The sequence below is a fragment of the Salvelinus sp. IW2-2015 genome, unplaced genomic scaffold (genome assembly GCF_002910315.2).
Source record: "Salvelinus sp. IW2-2015 unplaced genomic scaffold, ASM291031v2 Un_scaffold1368, whole genome shotgun sequence".
Lineage (NCBI taxonomy): Eukaryota > Metazoa > Chordata > Actinopteri > Salmoniformes > Salmonidae > Salvelinus > Salvelinus sp. IW2-2015.
In genome coordinates, this window is record NW_019942861.1 from 35417 (window position 1) to 50369 (window position 14953).

General features: G+C 43.9%; 1 long non-coding RNA gene across 2 annotated transcripts; it reads left to right on the top strand.

The window, feature by feature from the left end:
* Positions 1–9597: 9597 nt before the first annotated feature.
* Positions 9598–13181, top strand: LOC139024330 (uncharacterized). 2 transcript variants are annotated; one of them, XR_011475621.1, is made up of 3 exons: positions 9598–9737; positions 12567–12601; positions 13023–13181. It is a non-coding gene; the product is annotated as an uncharacterized lncRNA (long non-coding RNA). The 2 variants fall into 2 exon arrangements; XR_011475620.1 differs by lacking the exons at positions 12567–12601; positions 13023–13181 and adding exons at positions 12617–12679; positions 12868–12959.
* The last annotated feature ends 1772 nt before the right edge of the window (positions 13182–14953 follow it).

Below are 14953 nucleotides of genomic sequence, written 5' to 3' on the forward strand. Positions count from 1 at the left end.
CTACTCCCCTGTGAAGACGGGCAGCATCATGTAGAGTTTTTCCTCCTCTCCTTCTGGTCATGTGACGTGGTGTGGTGGCAGAGCTCTGAGAAGAGGCGTCTGAGGGTGCATTGAGGCCAAGTGGCATTTGTCTTGGCGGCTACACTCCTCCTGCCCGCTGGCCTACCCATGATCCTCTTCACCATGTTTCATCTTGCGGCTTCGTCCGGCCAAAGCCAGCCTGAGAGATGAGAAGGGAGGAGGGAAATGACTTAATTTCTATTGTCATTTTACTGTACCTTTCCAGGAAGTGCATTGAACCATTTTGTGTAATCTATTGAATTAAAAATTGTATGTTCACTTGTAGAACGGCATCAGTAGCAACAGATAATCTGGTCAGCAGTCTAAAATCCATGGTCACCTTAACCAACTCAAATATAGAGGGAGGATTGAAGAGTGAACAGAAAGAGGAGTAAAGAGACACACTCGAAGGATGGATGAAAAGAGGGATAGAAAGTCTAGAGATAAAGAGAGAGAGAAGGGACGGTGGATGACGGAGAGAAAAATCCTGGGGGAAAAATGGAAGGAGGGAAAATAGAGGGGAGAGGCAGTAAGAGGGGAGAGGCAGTAAGAGGGAGAGGCAGTAAGAGGGGAGAGGCAGTATGAGGGGAGAGGCAGTATGAGGGAGAGGCAGTATGAGGGAGAGGCAGTAAGAGGGGAGAGGCAGTAAAGGGGAGAGGCAGTAAGAGGGGAGAGGCAGTAATGAGGGGAGAGGCAGTAAGAGGGGAAGAGGCCGTAAGAGAGGAGAAAGGCAGGTAAGAGAGGAGAGGCAGTAAGAGGGGGAGAGGCAAGTAAGAGGGAGAGGCAGTAAGAGGGGAGAGCAGTGAAGAGAGGAAGGCAGTAAGAGAGGAGAGGCAGTAAGAGAGGAGAGGCACGTAAAAAGGGGAGAGGCCGTAAAGAGAGGAGAGGCAGTAAGAGAGGAGAGGCAGTAAGAGAGGAGAGGCAGTAAGAACGAAGGCACATTTTTGTCTCCCAACAAAATTTAACTTAGGGCCCCCAAAAGACTATGACCGGCTCTGACTGCATGTGTGGGTATGCATGTGGGTACACAGACCCACGAGCCACTGTGGCCCGTCAAGATGAGTTCAGATTTGTTGTGTGCCCCCACCCCCCCCTCATCCCTGACTATTAAGTACCAGTCAAAAGTGTGGATACCTACTCATTCAAGGGTTTTTCTTTATTTTATACATTGTAGAATAATAGTGAAGACATCAAAACTATGTAATAACACATATGGAATTATGTAGTAACCAAAAAAGGGTTAAATAAATCAATAAAGAAGATGAAGAAGCTATGAAGTAAAAGTTTTGGTGTAGGTACAACCGTTATTGTCAAGACGATATACGATATATAGTCAAAAAGAATAACTATAGCGATTTTTTTTTCACCCAATCAAAAACATTTATAGACACTGAACAAAAATATAAATGCAACATTCCTTATTTGAACTGTAACTCAGTAAAAAATCTTTGAAATTGTTGCATGTTGCGTTTATATTTTTGGTCATGGTAGAAAGGTCCTTTTAGGAGAAGTATGGTTTGCGTAAGTCTACATTTTAAAAACTTAGGCTAAATCATGAACCAACACCAGCTTCATTTACGCCTAGTTATCCGCTTCTTTCCTTATTTAGGCCGACACATTGAAGTTCACACACGGGCTGTAGCCAGTGTGATAAGTGACAGACCCACCCTTCCCTTCCTGCCATCCCCTCATGGCTAGCGCGCCTCTGACACCCTCACTATGACACGTGAAGAGAACTAGTTACAGACAGATGAAACGGCATGTTTCAACTTCTGTGTATCGAGAAGTCACAACGSAAAAACAAAATGGCATAAAGTTGGAGCTTAAAATGATCAACTTTGTGTTACAACCTCTCTATTTTGCCAACATTATAGCCTGACAAAAATACAAAATAAATACAAAAATAAATAAATTGATGTCTTGCATTAATTTGTATTTTTATTTAACTAGGGAAATCAGTTAAGAACAAATTCTTATTTTCAATGACGGCCTAGGAACAGTGGGTTAAACTGCCTTGTTCAGGGGCAGAACAACAGATTTTTTACCTTGTCAGCTCGGGGATTCGATCTAGCAACCTTTCGGTTACTGGCCCAACGGTCTGACCACTAGGCTACCTACCGCCCCATTAGGGCATAGATGCCACCTGCATCTCCTTCCACTGAAAATGATGTACAGCACCTTGGTCTCTGAAAGTAGTGGGTACCTTATGAGTGTAACGGAAAGATTTTGGTCTCAGGACACAGTTCAGACAAAAAACAGCCAATCTAGTCAGTGACACACATAACAGCAGTAGCTCAGGTTCCCTATTTCGATGCTACGGTAGCTGAAGGGTCTGTTGTTTCACTGCAAGCTAGTACAATGGTCTCCTCTCTCTGCGACATCCCCTTTCTAAAGCCCTACCAATAACTCTGCCTGTCTGAGATAACCATAGTAGCTAGGAAGGCTAATATGTTTATTCCTGGACAAACAAAACGTTACCGAGGCCTGCAGAATGTGATAAGACGTAGCCTAGGTTTAGCTCGCCAACATCTGATGAATTTTCGGTTTATTTTCAATTGACAGGTTTACGTTTATAGTCAGTTAAACTCATTAGCAAATTCTTTGTTCTTTCCCGAAATGCTGTGAATGATTGAAGCCTAAATCAGTTTTATGTTTGTTCAATGTTAACCCATTACAGACTAAGCTCTGCCTCCAAAAGACATGCATACACATTTTGGAGAGGTGTAGAAGGCTGACACTGGGCACAGGGGCGCTCGGGGGGCTGTTGTGGCGGGGGGGGGGGAATTAAGTGCCTTGATCAAGGGCACAATGGCAGGAAATGCCAACCCGGATTTGATACCAGCAACCCTCCGGTTGCCAGATTACTTCCCACCAGATTTTTACTGTCGGACCCGGGATTCGAACTGGCAACCCACCAGTTGCAGGCTCGCGTCTCTAATCGCTAGGCTACCTGCCGATCCAGAGATTTTGTTTGAAAGATTATGGACAATCAATGACTCAATGGCAAACCAAAACATATGTCTAGGAAGGGTCAGTTCAGGACATGTTAAACAAAAGCCATGATCACCCCTGTCAGGGTTAACTGTGTCAGGATGACTGTACGACGGTGTCAGATCAGAATGTAGGCCTAGGCTATATGACGTTAACCTACATAGTGACGATGAGGCTAAACAATGGAGCCAAATCTTCTTTCACTTTACCCCTTTTCTACCCAATTGGTAGTTACAGTCTTGTCTCATCGCTGCATCTCCCGTACGGACTCGGGAGAGGCGAAGGCCGAGAGCCGTGCGTCCTCCGAAACACGACCCAACCAAGCCGCACTGCTTCTTGACACAATMSCCACTTAACCAGGAAGCCATCCGCACCAATGTGTCGGAGGAAACACTAAACACACCTGGCGACCGTTTCAGCGTGCACTGAGCCCGGCCCGCCACAGGAATCACTAGTGCGCGATGGGACAAGGATATCCCTGCCGGCCAAACCCTCCCCTAACCCGGACGACGCTGGGCCAATTGTGCGCCACCCCATTGGTCTCCCGATCGCGGCCGGCTGTGACAGAGCCTGGACTCGAACACAGGATCTCTAGTAACACAGCTAGCACTGCGATGCAGTGTCTTAGACCACTGCGCCACTTGGGAGGCCCTCGGAGAGACTTTCTATAGTCCTTCTACTTCCTGACTCAGAATAAAGAGAAAAGGCCTAGACATTAATTAATTCTCACCATTTGCAGCCAAATCAGGTTTTTCCAATTACTGCTTACCTCAGCTCGCTTTCCTTTATTTATCCTCTCTCGATAATGGGCATAGAAGCTTTTACAGCTTCGTTCCAAAACTTATTGGCTCATCTCATTTGGTAATGAATTGCATGGAGAACGAGGTCACGTCATAGTAAAGTCTAGTAAGTTAGTATCCCATTACCCAACCAGCTGTGGTTTCAGGGATAAGTCAAAAGTAGGGACGGTTAACCGTTAACGGTCATGCATGTCGGTCTATAGGTTAATTTACATAATTGTGTGGAATTAAATTGGCATACAGAGACTAGTTGGAGGAATATCACCTGTCAGACAGAGACTAGTTAGAGGAATATCACCTGTCAGACAGAGACTAGTTAGAGGAATACCACCTGTCAGACAGAGAACTAGTTAGAGGAATACCACCTGTCAGACAGAGACTAGTTAGAGGAATATCCACCTGTCAGACACAGAGACTAGTTAGAGGAATACCCTGTCAGACAGCATACAGAGACTAGTTTTAGAGGAATACCAACCTGTCAGACAGAGACTAGTTAGAGGAATAACCCACCTGTCAGACAGAGACTAGTTAGAGGAATACCACCTGTCAGACAGAGACTAGTTAGAGGAATATTCAACCTGTCAGACAGCATACAAAGACTAGTTAAGGAATACCACCCTGTCAGACAGCATAAGAGACTAGTTATAGGAATACCACTGTCAGACAGAGACTAGTTAGAGAATACCAACCTGTCAGACAGCATACAGAGACTAGTTAGAGGAATATCACCTGTCAGACCACAGACTAGTTAGAGGAATATCACCTGTCAGAAGCATACACAAGACCTAGTTAGAGGAATACCACCTGTCAGACAGAGACTAGTTAGAGAATGTCACCTGTCAAGAAGCATAAAGAGACTAGTTAGAGGAAATACCACCTGTCAGAAAGAGACTAGTTAGAGGAATATCACCTGTCCAGACAGCATACAGAGACTAGTTAGAGGAATATCACCTGTCCAGACACAGACTAGTTAGAGGAATATCACCTGTCAGACCAGAGACTAGTTAGAGGAATATAACCTGTCAGACAGAGACTAGTTAGAGGAATACCACCTGTCAGAGCAGCATACAGAGACTAGTTACAGGAATATCACCTGTCAGACACAGACTAGTTAGAGGAATATCACCTGTCAGACAGCATACAGAGACTAGTTAGAGGAATACCACCTGTCAGACAGAGACTAGTTAGAGGAATATCACCTGTCAGACGCAATACAGAGACTAGTTAGAGGAATACCACCTGTCAGACAGAGACTAGTTAGAGGAATATCACCTGTCAGACAGCATACAGAGACTAGTTAGAGGAATATCACCTGTCAGACAGAGACTTAGTTAGAGGAATATCACCTGTCAGACAGAGAACTAGTTAGAGGAATATCACCTGTCAGACAGCATACAGAGACTAGTTAGAGGAATACCACCTGTCAGACAGCATATAGAGACTAGTTAGAGGAATACCACCTGTCAGACAGCATACAGAGACTAGTTAGAGGAATACCACCTGTCAGACAGCATATAGAGACTAGTTAGAGGAATAGCACCTGTCAGACAGAGAATAGTTAGAGGAATACCACCTGCCAGACAGAGACTAGTTAGAGGAATACCACCTGTCAGACAGCATATAGAGACTAGTTAGAGGAATACCACCTGTCAGCACAGAGACTAGTTAGAGGAATACCACCTGCCAGACAGAGACTAGTTAGAGGAATATCACCTGTCAGACAGCATACAGAGACTAGTTATGAGGAATACCACTGCCAGACAGAGACTAGTTAGAGGAATACCACCTGTCCAGACAGAGACTAGTTAGAGAATACCACCTGTCAGACAGAGACTAGTTAGAGGAATACCACCTGTCAGGACAGAGACTAGTTAGAGGAATACCACCTGTCAGACAGAGACTAGTTAGAGGAATACCACCTGTCAGACAGAGACTAGTTAGAGGATACCACTGTCAGACAGCATACAGAGACTAGTTAGAGGAATATCACCTGTCAGACACAGACTAGTTAGAGGAATACCACCTGTCAGACAGAGACTAGTTAGAGGAATACCACCTGTCAGACAGAGACTAGTTAGAGGAATACCACCTGTCAGACAGAACTAGTTAGAGGAATACCACCTGTCAGACAGAGACTAGTTAGAGGAATACCACCTGTCAGACAGAGACTAGTTAGAGGAATACCACCTGTCAGACAGAGACTAGTTAGAGGAATACCACCTGTCAGACAGCATACAGAGACTACGTTAGAGGAATACCACCTGTCAGACAGAGACTAGTTAGAGGAATACCCACTGTCAGACAGCGATACAAGACTAGTTAGAGGAATACCACCTGTCAGACAGCATACGAGACTAGTTAGAGGAATATCACCTGTCAGACAGCATACAGAGACTAGTTATAGGAATATCACCTGTCAGACAGAGACTAGTTAGAGAATATCACCTGTCAGACAGCATACAGAGACTAGTTAGAGGAATACCACCTGTCAGACAGAGACTAGTTAGAAGGAATATTCACCTGTCAGACAGCATACAGAGGACTAGTTAGAAAGAATACCACCTGTCAGACAGAGACTAGTTAAGGGAGAGGAAAATCACCTGTCAGACAGAGACTAGTTAGAGGAGAGTAAATACCACCTGTCAGAACAGCATACAGAGTAGCTGCAATCACGTGTTAAAAACTGTTTTGATGGCCAGGTTTAAAAAGAGCTACTATTTTAAATTCTCAATCTTAACTGATAATTAAAGTGCGCCTCCCATTCGAGTGCGTAAGCTATAGTCAACAGTAGGCAGAATCAGAGCATCACCCACCACTTTACAATGTGAGCTGGTGGCAGTATAATGTAATGTGAGTTGGAGGCAGTATAATGTAATGTGAGCTGGAGGCAGTATAATGTAATGGAGCTGGAGGCAGTATAATGTAATGTGAGCTGGAGGCAGTATAATGTAATGTGAGCTGGAGGCGTATAATGTAATGTGAGCTGGTGGCAGTATAATGTAACGTGAGCTGGGGCAGTATAATGTAATGTGAGCTGGAGGCAGTATAATGTAATGGGAGCTGGAGGCAGTATAACGTAACGTGAGCTGGAGGCAGTATAAGGTAATGTGAGCTGGAGGCAGTATAATGTGAGCTGGAGGCAGTATAATGTGAGCTGGTGGCAGTATAATTAACGTGAGCTGGGGCAGTATAATGTAATGTGAGCTGGAGGCAGTATAGTAATGTGAGCTGGAGGCAGTATAATGTAACGTGAGCTGGAGGCAGTATAATGTAAGTGAGCTGGAGGCAGTAATAATGTAACTGTGAGCTGGAGGCAGTATAATGTTAATGTGAGCTGGAGCAGTATAATGTAACGAGCTGGAGCAGTATAAGTGAGCTGAGCGTAATGACGTAATGTGGGCAGTATACGTAACGTGAGCTGGAGGCAGTATAATGTAGTGAGCTGGAGGCAGTATAATGTGAGCTGGAGCAGTAATGTAAGTGAGCTGGAGCGTATAATGTAACGTGAGCTGGAGGCAGTATAACGTAACGTGAGCTGGAGGCAGTATAAGTAACGTGAGCTGGAGGCAGTATAATGTAACGTGAGCTGGAGGCAGTATAATGTAATGTGAGCTGGAGGCAGTATAATGTAACGTGGCTGGAGGCAGTATAATGTAATGTGAGCTGGAGGCAGTATAATGTAATGTGAGCTGGAGGCAGTATAATGTAACGTGAGCTGGAGGCAGTATATGTAATGTGAAGGCAGTATAAGTAACGTGAGCTGGAGGCAGTAATAACGCTGAAGGCAGTAATAATGTAATGTGAGCTGGAGGCAGTATAATGTAACGTGAGCTGGAGGCAGTATAATGTAACGTGAGCTGGAGGCAGTATAATGTAATGTGAGTAGAGGCAGTATAATGTAATGTGAACTAGAGGAGTATAATGTAACGTGAGCTGGAGGCAGTATAATGTAATGTGAGCTGGAGGCAGTATAATGTAACGTGAGCTGGAGGCAGATATAATGTAACGTGAGCTGGAGGCAGTATAATGTAACGTGAGCTGGAGGCAGTATAATGTAATGTGGACTGAGGCAGTATAATGTAACGTGAGCTGGAGGCAGTATAATGTAACGTGAACTGGAGGCAGTATAATGTAACGTGAGCTGGAGGCAGTATAACTGCTGGAGGCAGTATAATGTAATGTGAGCTGGAGGCAGTATAATGTAACGTGAGCTGGAGGCAGTATAATGTAACGTGAGCTGGAGGCAGTAATAATGTAACGTGAGCGGAGGAGGCAGTATAATGTAACGTGAGCTGGAGGCAGTATAATGTAACGTGAGCATGGAAGGCAGTATAAATGTAACGTGACTGGAGGCAGTATAATGTAACGTGAGCTGGAGGCAGTATAACTGCTGAAGGCAGTATAATGTAATGTGAGCTGGAGGCAGTATAATGTAACGTGAGCTGGAGGCAGTATAATGTAACGTGAGCTGGAGGCAGTATAACTTGCTGGAGGCAGTATAATGTAACGTGAGCTGGAGGCAGTAGTAAGTGACAGTATAACGTAACGGAGCTGGAGGCAGTATAATGTAATGTGGAGGCAGTATAATGTAAACGTGAGCTGGAGGCAGTATAATGTTAATGTGAGCTGGAGGCATTGTATAGACGTAACGTGAGCTGGAGGCAGTATAAGTAACGTGAGCTGGAGGCAGTATAAATGTAGCGTGAGGCCTGGAGGCAGTATAACGTAATGTGAGGCAGTATAATGTAACGTGAGCTGGAGGCAGTATAATGTATGTGGAGGCAGTATAATGTAACGTGAGCTGGAGCAGTTAACGTAATGTGGAGGCAGTATAATGTAACGTGAGCTGGAGGCAGTATAATTGTAATGTGGAGGCAGTATAATGTAACGTGAGCTGGAGGCAGTATAATGTAACGTGAGCTGGAGGCAGTATATGTAATGTGGAGGCAGTATATAATGAAGCGTTGGCTGGAGGCAGTATAATGTAAATGCTGGAGGCAGTATAAATGTAACGTGGAGCTGGAGGCAGTATAATGTAACGTGAGCTGGAGGCAGTATAAGTAATGTGAGAGGCAGTATAATGTAACGTGAGCTGGAGGCAGTATAATGTAATGTGGAGGCAGTATAAATGTAACGTGAGCTGGAGCAGTATAATGTAATCGTGAGCTGGAGGCAGTATAATGTAACGTGAGCTGGATTCATATAACTGCTGGAGGCAGTATAATGTAACGTGAGCTGGAGCAGTATAATACGTAACGTGAGCTGGAGGCAGTATAATGTAAAATTGTGAGCTGGAGGCAGTATAATGTAATGTGAGCTGGAGGCAGTATAATGTACAGTGAGCTTGGAGGCAGTATAATGTAACGTGCTGGAGGCAGTATAATGTAACGTGAGCTGGAGGCAGTATAAATGTAATGTGAGCTGGTGGCAGTATAATGTAGTAGCTGAGGCATTAGAGTGCTGGAGGCAGTATAATGTAATGTGAGCTGGAGGCAGTATAACAGTAACGTGAGCTGGAGGCAGTATAATGTAATGTGAGCTGGAGGCAGTATAACGTAACGTGAGCTGGAGCAGTGATAATGTAATGTGGAGGCAGTATAAGTAACGTGAGCTGGAGGCAGTATAATGTAATTGAGCTTGTGAGGCAGTATTGTCAATTGTAGGGAGTATATAACGTGAGCTGGAGGGCAGTATAATGTAATGTGAGCTGGCAGTGCAGTATATGTAATGTGAGCTGGAGGGCAGTATAATGTAATGTGAGCTGGAGGCAGTATAACGTAATGTGAGCTGGAGGCAGTATAATGTAATGTGAGCTGGAGGCAGTATAACGTAACGTGAGCTGGAGGCAGTATAACGTAACGTTAGCTGGAGGCAGTATAATGTAACGTGAGCTGGAGGCAGTATAATGTAACTATGGCTGATAGCGAACCTGAACAATCAAAATAAAATATTTTTGAGGAAGTGGCTATGGCATTTCAAGATGACTCCTCATTACAGGAGTTGGCCTGTTTGATAATAGGCTATAGTCATTAGACCGTGAAGGCTTTCCGCGTGCTTCGGTCCGGCTGGTACCTAGCCCAACGAGTGAGCTCGAATACACCCTTAAAAAAGACCTTCGCTTGAAAAAACGAGAGAAAAAGCACCAATAGTACGGTTTGTTCATGTTGAGATTCCGTAGCCAGTATACACTTCCTCAAAATAGTTTCTTTGGATTATTCAGGTTCGCCATCAGCCATAGTTTTGCTTTAAAAAAATATATAATGTGTACACTGAGTATACCAAACGTGAGGAACACGTTCCTAATATTGAGTTGAACCCCCCCCCATGTTGACTCCGATGTTTCCCACAGAGGAAGAAAAAAAACGATTTATTCAATTTTAGAATAAGGCTGTAACGTAACAAAATGTGGAAAATATGTAAAGGGGTCTGAAAACTTTCCCCAAATGCGCGGTACATAATCAAATCGTCTTGAAAAGGGAAAGATGCACATACCTACGGACTACAAATATCCTTCTCCCTGTCATGAGGTTCCTGAGGTGTTTTTTTCCCACTTCAATCCTTTCTCTATTACCTCATAGGCAGACAATGGAAAGACAAAAGCCAACTAATGGAGACTGCTGGGTCGTTCCATTTGATTAAAATCACTTTTTTCTGGACTGATTCTTTTTTGTGTCATTTTACAATGTTTAATTTATTTCGGTACGGTTCCTAACTAGCCCGAGATAGGCTATCCAAAGTTAAACCAACTTTGTCACGGTCACACACACCAGCCAGCTGAAGCTAAACAATGACGATGTCCTGCAAACCTGGTCACAGCACCAGAACAGAAACAAGTATGAAAACTAAGTTAGCAATAGTGAATTACCCAAAATTAGGGATAACTTCAATACCATGAAACGTACATGCATGAATAAAGAAAGACTAGTTAGAGGAATAAGCAGGCTATCCTCGTCAAAGTACAAGAGCCAATAGTTCTATGAAACTGGTAAACTACCACCTACCGAGTTACTTTATCATGTTATGATGACATCACGTATTGAGCTTGGATGCATATTACCACCTGTCAGACAGCATATAAGAGACTACGCTTAGACGGAATGGACCTTTCTACCTTAGTCAAGACAGTAGGAATCTGGAGTTATAAGAAGAGAAAGTCTCAACCCTACAACCTGCCAGCTAACAAGAGACGTAGCTTAGATTCGAAAATCACAACATCCTGTACAGACAGTACATAATTCACCACTTTTATTATGAAACTAGTATAGAGGAATACCAACTGAATCACTCTAAGAAAAGAATGATCTAAGTACAGGACACAAGCGACCCTTTAGATACATGACACAGAGAACCTAGTTAGAGGAATACCCCACCTGTTCAGACAGAGACTAGTTAGGCCACCTGCAGACAGATATTAGATGAATATACCACCTGAGCAGCATTACAGAGACTAGTTAGAGGAATACACTGAATTAGTGGCACTAGTGTCAGAGGAATGACTATAGGTCAGTATGCAGAGAGTAGTTACAATACCTACTGCTACAGATCAGAGACAGGTTCAAGGATACCACCTGTCAGAACAGATAAAGAGGAACTATTGATAGAGGGAATACCACCTGTCAGACAGAGACTAGTTAGAGGAATACCACCTTGGTCAGCAACAGAGACTAGTTAGAGGAATATCCACTGTCAGACAGAGACTAATTAGAGAGAACTCATCCCATTAACCTCAGAACTCAGAGAAAGCCTAGTATATTGAATTCAAACCATGGAATACCACCTGTCAGAACGAGACTAGTTAGAGGAGAATAACCACCTGTCAGACAGAGACTAGTTAGAGGAATACCACCTGTCAGACAGAGTGAAATAAGTTAGAGGAATACCACCTGTCAGACAGCATACAGAGACTACGTTTGAGGAATACTACCTGTCAGACAGAGACTAGTTAGAGGAATACCCTGTCAGACAGCATACAGAGACTAGTTAGAGGAATACCACCTGTCAGACAGCATGACAGAGACTAGTTAGAGGAATAATCACCTGTCAGACAGCATACAGAGTCTAGTAGACCTGTCAGACAGAGACTAGTTAGAGGAATATCACCTGTCAGACAGAGACTAGTTAGAGGAATACCACCTGTCAGACAGAGACTAGTTTTAGAGGCAATATCACCTGTCAGACAGCATACAGAGGACTAGTTAGAAAGATATACCACCTGTCAGACAGAGACTAGTTAAAGGAGAGGAAAATCACCTGTCAGACAGAGACTAGTTAGAGGAGAGTAAATACCACCTGTCAGGACAGCATACAGAGTAGCTGCAATCACGTGTTAAAAACTGTTTTGATGGCCAGGTTTAAAAAGAGCTACTATTTTAAATTCTCAATCTTAACTGATAATTAAAGTGCGGCCTCCCATTCGAGTGCGTAAGCTATAGTCAACAGTAGGCCAGAATCAAGAGCATCACCCACCACTTTACAATGTGAGCTGGTGGCAGTATAATGTAATGTGAGTTGGAGGCAGTTAATGTAATGAGCTGGAGGCAGTATAATGTAATGTGAGCTGGAGGCAAGTATAATGTAATGTGAGCTGGAGGCAGTATAATGTAATGTGAGCTGGAGGCAGTATAATGTAATGTGAGCTGGTGGCAGTATAATGTAACGTGAGCTGGTGGCAGTATAATGTAATGTGAGCTGGAGGCAGTATAATGTAATGTGGAGCTGGAGGCAGTATAACGTAACGTGAGCTGGAGGCAGTATAATGTTGTGAGCTGGAGGCAGTATAATGTGAGCTGGAGGCAGTATAATGTGAGCTGGTGGCAGTATAATGTAACGTGAGCTGGTGGCAGTATAATGTAATGTGAGCTGGAGGCAGTATAATGTAATGTGAGCTGGAGGCAGTATAATGTAACGTGAGCTGGAGGCAGTATAATGTAATGTGAGCTGGAGGCAGTATAATGTAATGTGAGCTGGAGGCAGTATAATGTAATGTGAGCTGGAGGCAGTATATATGTAACGTGAGCTGGAGGCAGTATAATGTGAGCTGGAGGCAGTATAATGTAACGTAATGTGGAGGCAGTATACAGTAACGTGAGCTGGAGGCAGTATAATGTAACGTGGCTGGAGGCAGTATAATGTAAGCTGGAGCATGTATAATGTAATGTGAGCTGGAAGCAGTATAAATGTAACGTGAGCTGGAGGCAGTATAACGTAACGTGAGCTGGAGGCAGTATAACGTAACGTGAGCTGGAGGCAGTATATATGTACGTGAGCTGGAGGCAGTATAATGTAATGTGAGCTGGAGGCAGTATAATGTAACGTGAGCTGGAGGCAGTATAATGTAATGTGAGCTGGAGGCAGTATAATGTAATGGAGCTGAGGCAGTATAATGTAACGTGAGCTGGAGGCAGTATAATGTAATGTGGAGGCAGTATAACGTAACGTGAGCTGGAGGCAGTAATAACTGCTGAAGGCAGTATAATGTAATGTGAGCTGGGAGGCAGTATAATGTAACGTGAGCTGGGCAGTATAATGTAACGTGAAGCTGGAGGCAGTAAATGTAATGTGAGCTAGAGGCAGTTAATGTAATGTGAACTAGAGGCAGTATAATGTAACGTGAGCTGGAGGCAGTATAATGTAATGTGGAGCTGGAGGCAGTATAATGTAACGTGAGCTGGAGGCAGTATAATGTAACGTGAGCTGAGGCAGTAATAATGTAACGTGGAACTGGAGGCAGTAATAATGTAACGTGAGCTGGAGGCAGTATAAACTGCTGGAGGCAGTATACTGTAATGTGAGCTGGAGGCAGTATAATGTAACGTGAGCTGGAGGCAGTATAATGTAACGTGAGCTGGAGGCAGTATAATGCTTGGAGGCAGTATAATGTAACGTGAGCTGGAGGCAGTAAAACGTAAGTGAGCTGGAGGCAGTATAAGTAAGTGAGCTGGAGGCATATATGTAATGTGGAGGCAGTATAATGTAACGTGAGCTGGAGGCAGTATAATGTAATGTGAGCTGGAGGCAGTATAACGTAACGTGAGCTGGAGGAGTATCAACGTAACTGAGCTGGAGGCAGTATAATGTTAACGTGAAGCTGGAGGCAGTATAAGTAATGTGGAGGCAGTATAATGTAACGTGAGCTGGAGGCAGTATAATGTAATGTGGAGGCAGATAATGTAACGTGAGCTGGAGGCAGTATAACGTAATGTGGAGGCAGTATAATGTAACGTGAGCTGGAGGCAGTATAATGTAATGTGGAGGCAGTATAAATGTAACGTGAGCTGGAGGCAGTATAATGTAACGTGAGCTGAGGCAGTATAACGTAATGTGGAGGCAGTATTAATGTAACGTGAGCTGGAGGCAGTAATATGTAATGTGGAGGCAGTATAATGTAACGTGAGCTGGAGGCAGTATAATGTAACGTGAGCTGGAGGCAGTATAACGTAATGTGGAGGCAGTAAATGTAACGTGAGCTGGAGGCAGTAAATGTAATGTGGAGGCAGTATAATGTAACGTGAGCTGGAGGCAGTATAATGTTAACGTGAGCTGGAGGCAGTATAATGTAACGTGAGCTGGACGGCAGTATAATTGCTGGAGCAGTATAATGTAACGTGAGCTGGAGGCAGTATAACGTAACGTGAGCTGGAGGCAGTATAATGTATCGTGAGCTGGAGGCAGTATAAAATGTAATGTGAGCTGGAGGCAGTATAAGTAACGTGAGCTGGAGGCAGTATATGTAATGTGGAGGCAGTATAATGTAAGTGAGCTGGAGGCAGTATAATGGTAATGTGAGCTGGTGGCAGTATAATGTAACGTGAGCTGGAGGCAGTAATATGACATAACGTGAGCTGGAGGCAGTATAATGTAATGTGAGCTGGAGGCAGTATAACGTAACGTGAGCTGGAGGCAGTATAATGTAATGTGAGCTGGAAGGCAGTAATATGTAATGTGAGCTGGAGGCAGTATAACGTAACGTGAGCTGGAGGCAGTATAATGTAATGTGGAGGCAGTAATAAGTAACGTGAGCTGGAGGCAGTATAATGTAATGTGAGCTGGAGGCAGTATAATGTAATGTGAGCTGGTGGCAGTATAATGTAACGTGAGCTGGA